Consider the following 16,640-nt stretch of genomic DNA (forward strand, 5'->3'; position numbering starts at 1 on the left):
ACTTGTAATTGCATAGAAATTTTTAAAAAAATGAACAAGACATGAAAGCAAAAATTCTTCAATTAAGTTTTATCTTCAGACTGTAAGCACATGCAACCTCCTAGGACTTGCACAGTCATTTATGCAACACAGAAATACTGAAATGACTTCAAATTGAGTTTTGGAAGGAGCAACAGCAAATCTTCCTCTGGCTCTCTGCCATGTCACTGTATTTCACAGTTTGCTGCTGTTCTGTCACTGAATCTCTCCAGTTTAAGTCATGCATTTATTTCCTGCTCTGGAGTGATCAAAGCTTTCCCATGTAAGACAGAACATTATAATTGCCAATTTCAAAGGGTTTTAGGAAGTTGCTTCATAGATTTAAAATCATTTGCAACAGACTTAGTGCTCATCTAGTGAGATATCTTCTAAGTCTAACACAAGCATTAATTAATTATAGGTTTGACTAAGCCTTTAAGGTTTTGACTGTACTGGGAGCAGCATAACATGCTTCACCTCAGCTGAAAGCCTTGGAGATGCAGGCCTCTAGGGAAGCTTAGTGACTCACAGGGGAAATGCATCTGTTGTCTCTATGCCATCTAAAGCATCTGATTTGCTACAAGAAGGAGCACATGCTGTATTTTCTTCCAGGGCAATGCACAGTTGCTCATTCAGCTGCCATACCTGCCTGTGGCAGAAAAACCTCCTGTTATTCCAACAGGGGTGTTGCAAATGCATATGCTTCTTACACAGACTAATGATACAGCTACACACTTTTCTGGGAGAGTTACAATGCACTTTTGTGTCTAACTGGTTCACCTTCTACAACACAACAAAATCAGCAACTGGTCCAAGACTGAAAGATGCAGAGACTTCATGGGTGCAGGGTAAGCAGGTGACTATTCAGAGATACCCAGAAGACGTAGATAAGCACCAGACTGAGCACCTGACCAGGAGATAACAGCAGCATTCTTCATCAGGTTTCAAAAGTACCCGAGACAATAGAAATGCTGCTGGTTTTACACTGGATACCAGCTAGATAAAAGACAGGGTCTAGAATTCCATGTATCACTACTTTTATGACAGACATAACCCAGCATGGGCCAACTGCTGACCCAAAGCTTTAAACCAAACTACAGAATGTACTTTCTTGCCCACTGCCCATCACAGAGTGGCCCTTCCAGCAGTACAGGCTGCCAAATGCTCATTTGTGTCCATTCCAGTAGAGAGATCCCTACTGCAGCCACAGAGTGACAGTGGTGTGGGGGTGTAGGGGGGGAGATGGTGGGGAGCCACAGCACAAGGAAGAGACCAGGGATTTGCTGCTCACACACAGGGGCAGCTGCTGCTCTGGAGCAGGGTAGCAGGGGTGCAGTGAAGAAGAGAGGGCAAAGATCTAGTCTAGCACCTGGAAATGCTACACTGAACCACCTTATCCCACCCATTGGACTGGATAGTTAGGTTTTCTCTTTCAAATTTTTCTACAATTCCCATCTTCAGCCTGGTACAGATCAGCAGGGTTGCCCATCCCCAGCTGCTGTGCTCTGTCACACTGTGGATCATATTGCTCTCCACAGCTGAGGTTCAAATCCCAGTATGTGGGAAATGTTTAGGATTGCCATCTCCTGTTTCTTTGACAAATACTGTATTATTAGATGATGATGGAAACTGTCCAGTATCAGCGTCATATAGCTGGTTTAGGGGTAGTAAGATCAACAATTGTGAATTCCACATATCTAGCCATCTAAACAAGATGTGATGGCATAATTATTTCCAATGTGTCCCTGAGAGGCATGTCTCAGTTAGTTCTCTTTGTCACATTTTACTATCTACACTGATCTTTTATTGCAAGCCAAGCTTGCATGTCCCAGTAAAGGGCATGCTGGCTGCTGTGAGTCCCAGTCTGTGCACATCCAGCATTTTGAGTTCCACTGCAAGATGATGAAACCTCTTTGATTTAATCATACTCAGAGTAGGTTGAATTTCCTGTTGCTTTCAAGTGAACAGCAGATTTCAGGGTTACATGTATTTTGAAAAGCTCTTGCACATGCAAGGAATTATTTAACTAATGAAGCAAACCATGAAAACCTGTATTACAGTTTTGTTCAAATGCACTCTTTACAATTGTGAAAGAATATGTAGATCATATTAGAAAAAGCTGGTTAACTCATATTTCCTAATTCACCAAAAACATGACTTGATTTTCTGGTTGCTCCATATACATTTTCCTGTATTTCACTTGACTGCACATAACCTGAAACTACTTCTTTTTCATCACTGTCTTATTACCTTCAGCAGATTTAGCTGAACCTGTCTTCTTCCATTCAGCAAGGCAATAAGGATATTTTTAATCTGCTCTAAAGTGCACTTGCAATATGTTTTACTATGTTGAATCTCTTTTTCTACAGTAAACAAATAATTGCAAAAGCTAATCAGGTCATATAAGATTCGCACATATTCCCAACAATAGGGCATATCTGTTCCTGCTGTCATTTTTCACAGAATCACAGAATCCTTAAAGTTGAAAAAGACCTCTAAGCTGGTCAACCATGAAGTCCATCACTTTATCATATCCCCTAATGCCACCTCCACATTTTTTTTCAACACTTCCAGGAGCAGTGACTCCACTACTACCCTGGGCAGCCTGTTTCAATGCCTGACAATCCTTTCAGTGAAGACATTTTTTTCAATATCTAATCTAAACCCCCGTTTTCATGAGGACAGCCACTGCTCAGATAAATCATTAGATTTTGTGTCACAGTCTTACCACTCACACAAAAAGTTTGGAACTTCCCATACAGACAGAGATGACTACTGCCACATGGAAATGTACTTTGTCTGATGATTCATGCATTACAAATCCCACTGTGGATAGTAAAAACCAGAAAATACTGAAAAAAGACTCAGATTAAAGGATATCTTTGCATAATCCTCAGGAAATTTCCACGGAGGTATTTTTCACTAATGGATTAAAAGAATAATTTCTAGTCTAAGTATTCCTGAATGAATTCTGTTAAATGTAATACTGTCTTTACACTGGTCAAATACATACATAACTTCTAAACACAGAAATCTTTTCTATCTCCCATAAAGACATACCAAAAAAATAAACCTTTGAAGCTGATTAGGCAACAGTGCAGAAAATAAAACTCACAGAGAAACAAAATAAGGAATTTGCATTTTTTTACCCAGTGTTTGGTTAGTTCTAATACATATTGATTTATGTTTGATTTTTTTTACTATACAGAGAAAGCAGTAAGCAAAACAGAAATCCCTTTTTCTTCATCCTAAATAAAGGAGGAGGAACAAACAGGGAAAAAGAATTGCATCAGGTTTGTAAGAATTACACTTTAAAAGGGGTGCAGAAACCAGTCAAGGAGAACCCTGACAAAGCTGCTGGAGTAATTTTACATGAGTAAACTAGCATGTAACTGCCTGTTTCTTTGGAAAAATGTGCATGTAGTGAGAAATGGGGCTGACAGAGAGGCCAAACCACTTATTTGAGAATATGAGAGGTGGACGTGGAGAGGATTACTGAATAATGGGCAGATGAGCCCGAGAATACTCTCAGAATTCAGCCAATGCAAAATTTCACACTGAAATAAAGTTATTTGAAATCTCCTATGGTTGTATCAGGTGTGAGAGTGAGAACACTGCCAGTTCTCTAAGATTTTCAGTTGGCTAGTATTTTAACTCTACCTCTAGCCCCTGATGTCATACAACCACATGAGCAATTTCAAATACTTTCCTTTAAAGGAGATTTCTTACTTTATACTTCTACAAGTAATCTTATTTAAAATAGCAAACGGTCAACAGCCTCAAAACATAAAATCAAACTCGAAATGTATTTTTTTAAGTCTCATGATTTTATATTGCATTTATCATATATAGCCTTCTATTTTTTTTTTTTCCTTTTACTGTATGTATTTTGAACTGCTGAGAGGTACGAGGTACTTGAGATGCTAAGTGAGCACTCAGTACTTCAGCTTACAAATGTACCAGTCCATCATTAGGAATGACTGGTTTGTGTTGTTTTGGTGGGCAGCTGGCTGGCACAGCCAGATGCACACTGCTCAGTTTCCTTTTTTTTTTTTTGCACAGTTCAAAACTGTGCCACACTACTCACTGACAGGAACTCCCAGATCATTGACAGGGTTCTCTCCTGCTTCAGGTGCCACAGGCTCTTATGAAAAACATAGTACTCTATAATTGCAAAAAAATGAAAAACACCAGAAAAACAGGTTGGCCTTTTGCTCCTACATTGGAAACACTTTTCAGAATTCCACTATTGGAATCACAGAATCACTACATTGGAAGAGACCTGCAAGCTCATCAGGTCCAACCCATGCCCTAACACCCCAACTAAACCATGGCACTGAGTGCCACATCCAGTCTTTTCTTAAACACATTCGGAGTTGGTGACTCCACCATCTCCCCAGGCAGGCCATTCCAGAACTTTATCACTCTTTTTGTAAAAAAAAAAAATTCCTAATATCCAACCTATATTTCCCTTGGCACAGCTTAAGACTGTGTCCTCTCATTTTGTCAGTTGCAGTCTGATGAAAGAGACCAACCCCCCACCTGAGTACAGCCATCTTTTAGGGAGCTGTAGAGTGATGAGGTCACCTCTGAGTCTCCTTTTCCCCAAGCGAAACACCCCCAGCTCCCTCAGTTGTTGCTCACAGGGTTTGTGTTCCCAGCCCCTCACCAGCCTCGTTGCCTCCTCTGGACATGCTCCAGCATCTCAATGTCCTTCCCAAACTGAGGGGCCAGAGCTGGACACAGCACTCAAGGTGCTGCCTCACCAGTGCCAAGTGCAGGGGCAGAATGACCTCCCTGATCCTGCTGGCCACACTATTCCCGATCCAGGCCAGGATGCCCTTGGCCTTCTTGCCCACCAGGGGCACACTGCTGGCTCATGTTCAGCCAGCTGTCCACCAGTACCCCCAGGTCCCTTTCTGCCTGGGCACTTCCCAGCCACAGTGTCCCCAGCCCATAGCATTGCAGGGAGTTATTGTGGCCAAAATGCGGGCCTCGGCACTTGGACTTATTAAACTTCATCTCACTGGGCTCTGCCCATCCATGCACCTGTTCCAGATCTCTCTGCAAAGCCCTCCTACCCTCTAACAGATAGACACACACTCCCAGCTTAGTGTCATCTGCAAATTTACTAATGAAAGACTCAATCCCCTGATCCATGTCATCAGTGAAGATATTAAACAGAACTGGTCCCAGCACAGAGCCCTGAGGGACACCACTGGTGCCTGGCCCCAGCTGGATGCAGCACCGTTCACCACCACTCTCTGGGCCGGGCCATCCAGCCAGTTCCTAACCCAGCACAGAGCGCTCCTGTCCAAGCCGTGGGCTGCCAGCTTCTCCAGGAGTGTGCTGTGGGAGAAGGTGTTAAAGGCCTTGCTGAATTCTAAATGGACAACATCCACAGCCTTTCCTGCATCCACCAGGAGGGTCACCTGGTCATAGAAGGAGACCAGGTTGGTGAAATGTGACCAACCCCTCCTAAACCCATGCTAGCTGGGTCTGATACCCTGGCCATGCTGTAAGTGCTGTGTCATGACACTCAGAATAGACTGTCCCATTACCTTACCTGGTGCTGAGGTCAGACTAACTGGCCTGTAATTACCAGGATCTTCTTCCCACCCATTTTATGAATGGGCATCACATTGGGCAGCTTCCAGTCCTCTGGAACCTCACCAGTGAGCTGAGACTGCTGGTAAATGATGGAGAATGGCTTCACAAGCTCACCTGCCAGCTCCCTCACCACCCTGGGATAGATCCCATCTAGGCCCACAGATTAATGAACATCGAAGCAGCTCAGCAGTTCTCTGTCTGCCTCCTCCTGGATAACAGGGGGACCATTCTGTTCCCTGGCACCATCTACCAACCCAGGAGGACAACTGTCCTGGGGACCAGCTGTCTTCTCACTAAAGTCTGAGGCAAAGAAGGTGTTAAGCACTTCTGCCTTCTCCTCATCTTCAGTTACTGAGTTCCCTCCCATCCAGTAAAGAACAAAGGTGGGTCTTACTCTTCCTTTTGCCATTAATATATTTGTATAAACATTTTTTATTATCCTTTACAAAAGTTTCCAAATTATGTTCAAACTGAGCTTTGGCCTCCCTGATTTTTTTCCTACATGCCCTAGCAACCCCCGCAAATACTTCCTGAGAGACCTGACCCTCCTTCCAAAGACAATACACCCTCTTTTTATTCCTAAGTTCCTTTGAAACCTCATTGCCCATCCAGGCTGGATGTTTGCCTCATCAACTCATCTTATGGCACAGAGGGACAGTCTGATCCTGTGCCCTCAAGATCTCTGTTTTGAAGCACGCTCACCTTTCCTGGACTCCTTTCTTTCTAAGGGCTGCTTCCCAAGGAACTCTGAATAAGTCTCCTAAATAGGCCAAAGTTTGCCCTCCAGAAGTCCAATGTAAAAATCTTATTGATCTTCCTCCTGATTTCACCCAATATTGAGAACTGTAATTTCATGATCACTATGCCCCAAGCAGCCTCCAGCCACCACATCTCCCACCAGACCATCTCCACTTGTAGTCCCTCCCCCGGTGGGCTCACTCACCAGCTGTGACAGAAAGCTGTCCTCCACACACTCTAAGAACTTACTGGAATGCCTCTTTTTTGCTGTATTAAGTTCCCATCAAATGTCTGGTAGGTTAAAGTCACCAACAAGAACAAAGGCTGGTGATCCTGAAACATTCTCCAGCACTCTTCAGCTTATGGAATAAGCTATCCACTTCTTCTTCCTGATTGGGTGGACGATAGCAGACTCCCAGTAGGATGTCAGCCTTGTTGGCCTTCCCCTTAATTCTTACCCATAAGCATTCAACTTCATCATCATTAGTTTCAATACCATGGCATCAAAATCCCCCTTAAATAAAGGGCCACCCTCCAACTCTTCTCCTTTTCCTGTCTCTTCTGAAGAGCTTGTAGCCATCCAGTGCAGCACTCCAGCCATGTGAGTCATCCCACCACGTTTCTGTGATGGTGACTACATCACAGCTTTGCTGTTGCACCATGGCCTCCAACTCTTCTGGTTTGTCACCCATGCTGCATGCATTAGTATACATGCACCTCAGCTGGGCTGCTGATTTCACCTCTAAATCAGGCTTACCACTTTTGGGTCTGCTTCCAGAGAGCCCAGCTGCGTTCCCTTCCTCCTTCAAACCTAGTTTAAAGCCTTCTCAATAAGTTCTGCCAGTTCATGAGCTAAAATCCTTCTGCCCTTAACAGAGAGAGGGAGCCCATCCAGTTCCAGCAGGCCAGGTGCCAAAAAAGTTGCCCTATGATCAAAGAACCCAAAAATCTGCTGATGACACCAACCCTTGAACCACTTGTTGGTAGTGTGGGCTCCCCTATTCCTTTCATCATTTTTCTCGGCCACCAGAGAGACTGAGCAGAACACTACCCTCACTCCTACCCTATCAACCACTTGACCCAGTGCCCTAATGTCCCTTTTAATTTCCCTGACATTCCTCTTTTCAATCTCATCACTGCCAGCCTGGAGTTTCAGCAGTGGGTAATAATCAGAGGACTGAATCAGACCTTGGTAATATCCTGTACCCGGGCCCCAGGGGGGCAACAGACCCTTGACATATGGGGCCGCCTGTTCCTCTCAGAAAGGAGTCACCCACCATGGCTACCCTTCCTTTTTTTTTTTTTTTTTTAATGTTGGAGGTGATCTGTCTGACAGATGAAGTGTAATTGGGAGGCTCACTGTGCAGATCATTTCCTTCTATACCATCTGGCTGACCCTCTGGGTTCAGGGGCTCATACCTATTCTGAAGTGGCACCTGGGTTGGTGATGGGGGTCGGGAGGAATTTTTATTACCTCCCTGAGTAGGGACCCGTTTCCAATCCTCTTTATCCACCAGGTGTCGTCCTACTGCCTGACATTGGGACGCATGGGAGTCCTCTGACTCCTGGTGGGCCTCCCTTGAGGATGGAAGGGCTGAGTTCCACCAATGTATTTCTGTTTAAATTTCCCTATTACACCTTATTAGTCTTTCAACTTCCTCCCTAAGCTCAGCCACCAGTGAAAAGAGATTCACACCTCAGGCAGACTTCTCCTGCAATGCCCCCTCATACCACGGATAGGCTCAAACACTCTCCACACAGGAAGGGGTCTGGACAAATGCATCCTTTTTGGAGGGCTCTATTTTGCTATGTACACTTTTACTAACTGCAGTTTTTCATTGTGCAAAAACCATACTAACAAAAAAAAACCCCAAAACCAACCAACTAACAAAACACAACAAACAACAAACTAAAAACCCCACTAGCAGGAGGAAACCTGCAACCCTGCCTGCCTGCGGGAACTGCTGTGCCATGTCCTCAGAGACATGCCATGCTCCGGTTTGCCCACTCCCATGATTAGAAACCTTCTTTGAATTTTCAGTATAAATTTTCACATTGCCAGTTTATAGTCATTTGGGTTTGTGTCACCCTAAATCTTGTATAGGTATTCTGGAACTTTTTGTCCCTGGTGGTTTTTTTTGTTTTTTTTGTTTTTTTTTTTTTTAACAAACTTAAAGTGTGTTAGAAAAAAACCCAAAACCAACAGAAAGTCAGTTTTTCTGCAACATTGCAAGACATATGAAACGCAAAGGTAGTGACTAAAAGATATGAAGAAAGAGGTAGGCACAGATCACACAAGACTCTCCCCAAACTCTGTGCAAATGACAGGTGGATGGGTTGTGTGGCCCGTGCACCATTTGGAATGACATATCACAGACAACTAACTGGAGGGCTCTAAGAAGCTGGAAGAAGGCTCTTGAGCCACCCAGAAAGTGCCAGCCTGATGAATTTGTTAGTAATCATACTTAGACATGCCTATCAGAATAAGACTTACAAAAGGTACTAAAAGAAATAACTGGCATACACTTGAAACTAAATGACTTCTCTAAATGACCAGAAATAGATCAAACACAGTTGGTCAGTTTGGGGATGGAACCAGAAGAAAAATTGCCCAGAGCAATATTAGTTCCCTTTTATAAAGCCAGCTGTTACTCTGATCATTAGCTATTTCGTCTCAGCAAGCAGATGTTTTTCTTTTTGGGAACTTCTGCTGAAATCATGGAGTTCAGCATATAAAGCAATTGAAGAATCAAGTCTTATTTAAAATGCTCATTTTAAAGGCTTCTTTTTTTCCTCAAAACATTTGCTGTAGCTTTCAAAAAGCTTTTTGTTTCTATGGTATATGCTGCCCCTGCAGTACATCACAAATTTATCTTTTTTAAGGATTTTTTTTAAGCTTTGAAAAATGACATTATTTTTGGAAAAGTGTATTTTGAAGCATTATTATACAAACCAGTCTAAATCTCAATGAATTTAATAAATCCTTCCATTTTCTTTAGGAAAATATTTCATGTGGTCTGGATAGCTTATTAAAAAAATCTGTTCTAATTAAAGAACTTACCATGACAAGAAAATTTTAAATAAGTCAGTAATTCTTTACAGAATTCAGTCACATTCTGTTACAGAATTTACAAAACCCTGTCTTTCACTAAGATACATTTGATGTGATTGATTTTTATGCAACATTCTTAATTTATAGGATTTTGAAGAGAAATTTTTTGTAACATGATTTTAACACAGTAAAAGTATTCTGGAGGTCTCTTATTCTGCCCTTTCAATGTTATTGTTTAACCATCTCTTCCCTGCTTTACTCTTATCCCATCTCAGCAAACAGATAAATGAGGCTGTGAAGATGGATAACTTTTCAAATGTTATCTACTTTATATTTCAGCCTTCAAGTAATCCAATATTTAGAAGAAGTTTTTTGGCAATGAGGATGGCAATTCCCAGCCAAATTCCTAACAGATATAGTGCTCCCAAAAAACTTCTAATGAAAGCTCTCACTGGACAGGTGAGAAGCCCCAGTACCTTCATATAAGTTGCTGAATGCTACCTGCACATTAGGGTCTTTACTATTTCAATATCACAGAGAAAATGTCAAAGTAAGTATATTCTTTACATTTAGTGAAACATAAAGGATAGTAAAAAAACCCAAACATGTCCCCCTGTATGTCTAACTGGATGCTGTAAAAATCTAGAAAAGGAAATAGTGCTTTTTATATGGCAAGTAGCCAAACCACATCTAGCCTACTTTTTAGCTGCTGAATCTGAAACTGTGGTGCAAAAGATGTATCCAATAGCCTTGACTTAGGAAAAAAATTCAAGTGCAAGACAGCTTTAAGAGAATTACCCATGTGCCAGGCAATAGCAGCAGGCTCGAGGGCCTTGAAGTTCAGGCTGCTCCACAGTCTTTAGGTGATCTAAGCAGCTGAGTACAGTAACAAGCAACTGGCTTGCCCAAATGGTACTCAGCTGACCAGGACAGCTGATGTAAAATGCTGAGTTGGTGAAAAAACATTTGAGCTTTGGTCACCTTTGAGAGGTTAGTCTTTCAAAAGTGCAGCCTAGAGTTCCCTTCCTTAAATAAGTATCTGGAACTATTAAAGAAACAAGCAAAATCCGATCTTTTTTAGAGCACAACCAGAGAAAAGGCAAGGGTAGTGATTTATGCATTGTATCCAGCAAGTAGATAATGAAATACTGAGTAGGAGGAGGCATAGGAATCCATATTTCTTATCTTGTTGTAGCATCGTACTAATTCAGAATCCTACCTGAAGTGGATGCTTAAGGAATAGTAAGAAAAAGGCAAACTTATATGCTTGAAAATTTTCTTGCAAATTTTCCAGGAAAGGTTCCATTTCTAGCTCCAAAAACTCCTGAAATAGATGTGATTTCCAGCTGCTTAGCAACCCTCTTTCAAGATATTGCCCAGAATCCTCTCAATTTTTATTTTTTTTTAAATTTAGGAGAGTAAGCTTAATTGTTTCATATTACACAAGTATGAAAAGTCTTCGGATTTGACACAACCTAATGTTTGGAGACAGAAGACACAGATTCCTTTATCTCAGATCAGGCCTTCTCTCTAGACTGTCTGGGTAAAAGGCTTCAGTGACTGGGCTAAAACATGAGAAGGTGGCACAGCCATCACCTTGTCCTTTGTCCTGAAGAGAAGTAGCAGCAGCCAGATCAAGACACCTGATTCTGTCAGCAGATATTTAGGGAAGCCTTACTGACTTAAGGTTCAGGAAAGTCACCTGAAAGGACATTTGCATGTGGATCCAATGAAACTTTAGAGTGAAAGAGGCACTGAGATGTGCACAATAAGGTCAGGTAAGGCACATGTAGGAGAGGAACTGCAGCTGCCTGAATACTTCCTGGAAGCCATCAAGGTATGAGCTGAGTCAGGGAACCTTTTGATTAAAATTTTGGGTTTAGACACCTAAGTTCCACAGGCATCCTAGTTCCATTGCCGAGCGCTCCTCAGCAGATGTAGGATAGTACTTTCATCATCCTTGTGACTTTCACCACAATAATAATTTCTGAAATTAACTAAAACAGCTCCTGGGGTCTCCAAACAGTAATGAAAAACACTGATTTGTAGGGTAAAATATAGCTACTTCCAATGGATGAAAGAAAACCAAAGCCAAGTATGGGCAAGATGTAGAAGGCAACAGGAGCATTTGAGAGACATGCTTCATCTGAAATGATCTGACATTCTCACACACTATCTGCCTTACTAAAAAGTCTATTATTTCACCTCTATCAGATAGCACCATAATTACCAGACAGCGATGCAAATAAACTCTCACCTTGTTTCTAAAACTTCCAGTTATTTCCAGTTTAGCCTCAAGACTGAATGGACCAACTTCAGTAATTTGTATTCAACAAGCAACCTGCACCATACCTTCTTACAAAAGTATTCTGCCAACAGCTTCTCAACAACCTGCAGGAGCCAAGTTTCATTTATAGTCCCAGCTTCTTTGAAATATTTGCTATCTTTCACTTAGTGGATCTTGTTTATTTAATACTGTAAGTCCTTTTCTTCCTGTAGATTCATCTTTCTAATACAGAAGGCTTGACATGTATTCAAAAAGGTAACTTTTGTCTTTATGGGAAAAGAGGCTTATTGAATAGCCAAAGGATGTCCTGTACAGGAAAGCCACATAAATGGTGCAAGAAGCTGTGAGAACTGAGCTGTTAAATGGGAGCTGGGGGCTCCGGAACTGCCACAGACTTCCAGGCCCTACGGGGAATACTGAGAGGCACAGCACATTTGAAGAGGAATTGAAATTGTCAGGGAAAGAACAGAATCTGTTCACCCTTAAATTCCTAATTAGAGATCTCATAGTGGGAAGTGGCCACTTAAATGATGAGCACTGAATATCTAGGGAATAGCTTTCCTTAAGAAATAGGGAAGTGCCTATTTTCATAAACTGACATCCTAATTTACAATACAGATTATAATGATAATATTTTCAAGATACCATCTTAATTTTATACATATTATTTAGTTTCTCTCCAGGAATCCAGATAGAAGGGTAAATTCAGACACGAAGTAAGGCCAAATGCAATTGAGAAGACTCTCCTTATAAATTGTATTGATTCCATGTTGAAAACTACATAACTATTTTAGATACGTCCTACAAACGACTAGTGTGAGAAGTAAATATTTGACTAAACTGACATTAAGTTTAAAATGCCATTAATTTTGTCACTTTTCATACCTGCCAGTATTTGAACCTAAAATAAATCCATACTGTATACTTAGATTTTGATACATGTAAATCCCTATGGTACAAGAACGCATAACATATATATGGCTACAATATAGGTGGTTAAAGTAGAAAATAAATCAGCTCTAAAATTCTTGGTTTTTGTTTTAGCTCTTATGTTTTAGATATGGCAGGATTAAATGTCTCCATAGGAGCTATGTATCATAATCTTAAGCAGAAAATTTACTAAAGCATTAGAAGTATTATACATTAATATTACTGGGATGTTATTCAGTTTTAAGTGCACCAAATAACTGGCCTACAAAAATATTTTCAAAATAAGAGATCAGTGCAAAAAAGAAAGCTCTGATCCCACGGTCCTTTAATAGTCTAAGGGCTTACTGAGTCTAAACATGTGGACATGAGAATGAATGTGTGATTGGATGTAGGAAGCCAAAGGGGTGCTCTGCTTTAGATTCTCATAATTTTTAGTAGTGACCCTCCAGTAAAGAACACAGAGAAGGTGCTTTCATGTTGACAGTGAGGTGCTTGTCGCCTGACAGCTTGGAAATACTGTCCTGATGTCAGTTGTGTAAAAAAAAAGAAGAATATTTAGGGAATTATTACCATCTTTGTGCAAATAAAGTCATGGCACGGGGATGCCAGAAACAAACTAAAAAAAAGAGATCTTTTCTAGATAGTGGGAAATTAAACTGAGACACAACTAATTAAGCAATTCATAGATTAATGAGCTGCATTTTGAAAGGCAAAACCCTGGCTGAGGCTGGACAATGACAGCAGTAGGATGCAGATTAGCTAATTCTAGAGACAGTTTTTACTTATATATTTGGGGAAACTACCCATGCATTTTGTTAATGAAAGCACACAATATTTTTAACTCTTGCCTAAATATTTACACTTCTTTGACTCAAATTTAACCACAATTACAGTCTAATTTGTTAAAATATGTTCCTTTTTCTATGAACATTTTCTTGCCTACACAAATTCATAAACAGTCTTCTTATTGAAAAGGCTCCAGTTATTATTTCCATAGGAACAATGCAACAAAAGGCTCAAAAAGGGCACACCTCATTGACTTTCAGGTTATATGGAACACATCAGCAACCCAAGGCAGATTTTCAAAGAGTATCTTCAGTCTGAGATACATGCGGGCTGAAGATTACACATTCATAAATTTCTCATTTAAAATAAAAATGTAAAAAAAACAAGTGAATTGTCCATGGAGGGTTAGGGGGCTTTTTTCCCTTTAATCTCAGTAAAGGAAAGAACTTAATAGGAAATCTCTAACCACACAGTAGTGTTCACAAACAATGGCATAGGATTTTTTTATGAGCTCTTACTTGTGACTGAATAGCATCTCACTCCACAGGTTTCATTGGACTTCACTGAACAGCACTCACTGAGAGCACTCAGATAATACCCTGCTCCATAAATAATTACATCAGTACTTGGTGTAATCAAGTTCCTTGGCTTCAGTAACACTGTGAAGGAAGTTCATAACTCAGCAGGGATATTAGAATTAAGCTCCTAAGCATTTCTTCAGTAAGGCAAAGAATGAACTGTCACTGTCTTGCCATTCCCAGAAGAACTTTTTGCCTCCATCTGCTCTAACAGTTTATTCCTCAGTGAGGCTGACTTGGCTGCCTTGTCTTTTTTGGACACATATGAGACAGATGTCCCTGATGAATTTCCCAATGCCAACAGCAAATCTCCCAATCAGATTCCCTGGGAAGGACCACTGATAAAGCTCTGTACCAGACCAGCTAAGGACTCAACAACATTTTTTGAAACTACAAGCAAATGAGGCGGGGATCTGCATGTTGCCTAGCCTCACATTAATAAGCATAGGCTCCACAATGCAAAGGTAGATTGCCATGCTCTCCAGCACCAATCCATTCACAGAGCCCTGGGTCTGGCTTCTTCTGCACCAGAAATATTTAATGGTAAGAGCCAGACAGTCCCATCCAGTTCTTCTCTCTCACCAAGCCCTTGGAAACATACACTGGTATATTTTATGAAAAACAAAAAAAAACACTGAAGAAAATGACATGAGGATTCTAAGTATTTGTTTCTATGAACTAATGTTATCATATCATAGCATATTTGTTACAGAGAGGTAATCAAACAGGAACATATTCAAATGAAATCTGATTAAATCAATCTAATAGCCTAGTACAGGGTATTCATTCTTGGAAACAATCATACTGTTGAACACACTGACAAGTCTAGCTCATGAGTCTTCAGAAGGATGCACCACTGAGACCAAATCAATCTATCCCATCTAGAAAGGGGGTCCTCTCCAGGTCAGGTTTGAAACCAATAATGTATCCGTCTAGAGAAACAAAAAGTAGCTGCACTTAAATCTTATGTATGAGTAGAAAACCTTTTCCCATCGTGTCCAATCTTGTAAATTCATGAATATAACATACATATGCACAGCAAGTACCCAAAAATTATATTACATAAAACCAGATTATTTCTAATAAGATGCTAGATGAAATTATTTAAAACAAATGAACAAAAAAGGTTACAAAATTATGTTTATGTCTTGCATTGATTCCAGTGTGATAGGATCGCCTGAACAGGGAAGTTCTTTCCAAAATTTAATTGAGTTGTATTACATTATGATGATATTATCATATACTTGATCTGTTCTCAAACATTTTCATATTAATCCACACACATAACAAATTTTTTTTCGTTTAAACAGACTTGGGAGTACATCTGATTTTAGGAGACAGGTTGTCAATGTAAGAAAGACATTATTAAAACTTATTATCAGAAGTTTTATAGCAGGCCATTCTTTGCCATAATATAAGATAATTATTTGAAGTAAGAGAATTGGAGTAAGCACCCTATTTTTAGGAATAGATTAGTTTAAAAGGGACATTAAAATATTATTAATATCCTTACGAATATGATACATTTTAACTGAAGCTCAGTTACATTCATCACGTTTATAGTTGCATCATTCCTCAGTATTTTCTGAAAAGAGGCAAAAACATTTTAAAATAAAATAGTCGTTTTCCCTAACTAGCAGAACTTGGTAGAAAATTGCTTCCACTGAGAGTGAAACCTAACCCCGATCTTTGTTTATAGAGCTGCATGGTTTCAGAAGCAGCTCCACCTATTGGGTGACAAATGTAGGTTAGTGACTACTTTGTCACCGCAGACCTATTGTAAGACTGGTTTTGTACACAAGGAGGTAAAGCTCCCAAGTTCCTCATACTTAAATTTAAGCAGCCAACTGGTATTTTCTAGTGATCTATTTAATTAGAACTTATAAATTCAAAACGACCATCCAACAGGATACAAACCCGACCACAAAGGCAGCTAGTGCTTGATGAAGCACTTCTAACAGCATGAAGTGACTCACGCTGGTTATAAAAACCATCTTATCATGTAACAGGGAACGGCATGATTTTTAGGATGCACTCCAGTTGCACAGGTCTGCATGAGCTGAAAATGAATTTGGTTATGTAAGCAGTCTTACTAACATCTATATACGAATCCATATTCTGTATGCGGGGTCCCACGTGAATGAGCGACTCGTATTTCGCATGGTTTAGGGCAACCACTGACGTTACCCGTTCATGGAGAACGTGTCATTTTTAAAGCGAAATTTTGCACCATCCCCGTCTCTTCGGAATAGTTCATGCGAGACCTTAAAGTAACATCTCACATCCCACGTCCCCACAGATGATGGATATCAGCATTGCTGGGCATGGATTTTTTTCTCTCCCCCTGTCACCGGCGCGCACCCGGTCCCCCCCCCAGCGGGGGGCCGGCAGCCCAGCGGGGCCGGACCCCTGGGAGGGCTCGGCGGGGCACGCTGGGGGAGCAGAGGCAACGTGGGAGCCGGATCCCCGCTCGGAGCAGCCCGCCAGCGCCGGCGTGGGGTACCGCGCATCCTCGGAGCCCGGCGGCTGAGGTACCAGGGGCAGGAGAAACGCTCCCATCCGTGGTGTTGACAGCGTGTTTTCGCGGCGAGGAACGGGCACGGACTGCGCCTGCATATCTGAGTAAAAGGCACCAGAGAGA

At 41.1% G+C, this 16,640-nt stretch overlaps 1 protein-coding gene across 6 annotated transcripts in view; it reads right to left on the bottom strand.

Annotated features, from left to right (window-relative positions):
* PTPRZ1 (protein tyrosine phosphatase receptor type Z1) overlaps window positions 1–16,640 on the bottom strand; it is a 130,031-nt gene that overhangs the window by 112,781 nt on the left and 610 nt on the right. The window lies entirely within an intron of this gene.

Source organism: Motacilla alba, chromosome 1A (assembly GCF_015832195.1).
Source record: "Motacilla alba alba isolate MOTALB_02 chromosome 1A, Motacilla_alba_V1.0_pri, whole genome shotgun sequence".
NCBI classification, from domain to species: Eukaryota; Metazoa; Chordata; class Aves; order Passeriformes; family Motacillidae; genus Motacilla; species Motacilla alba.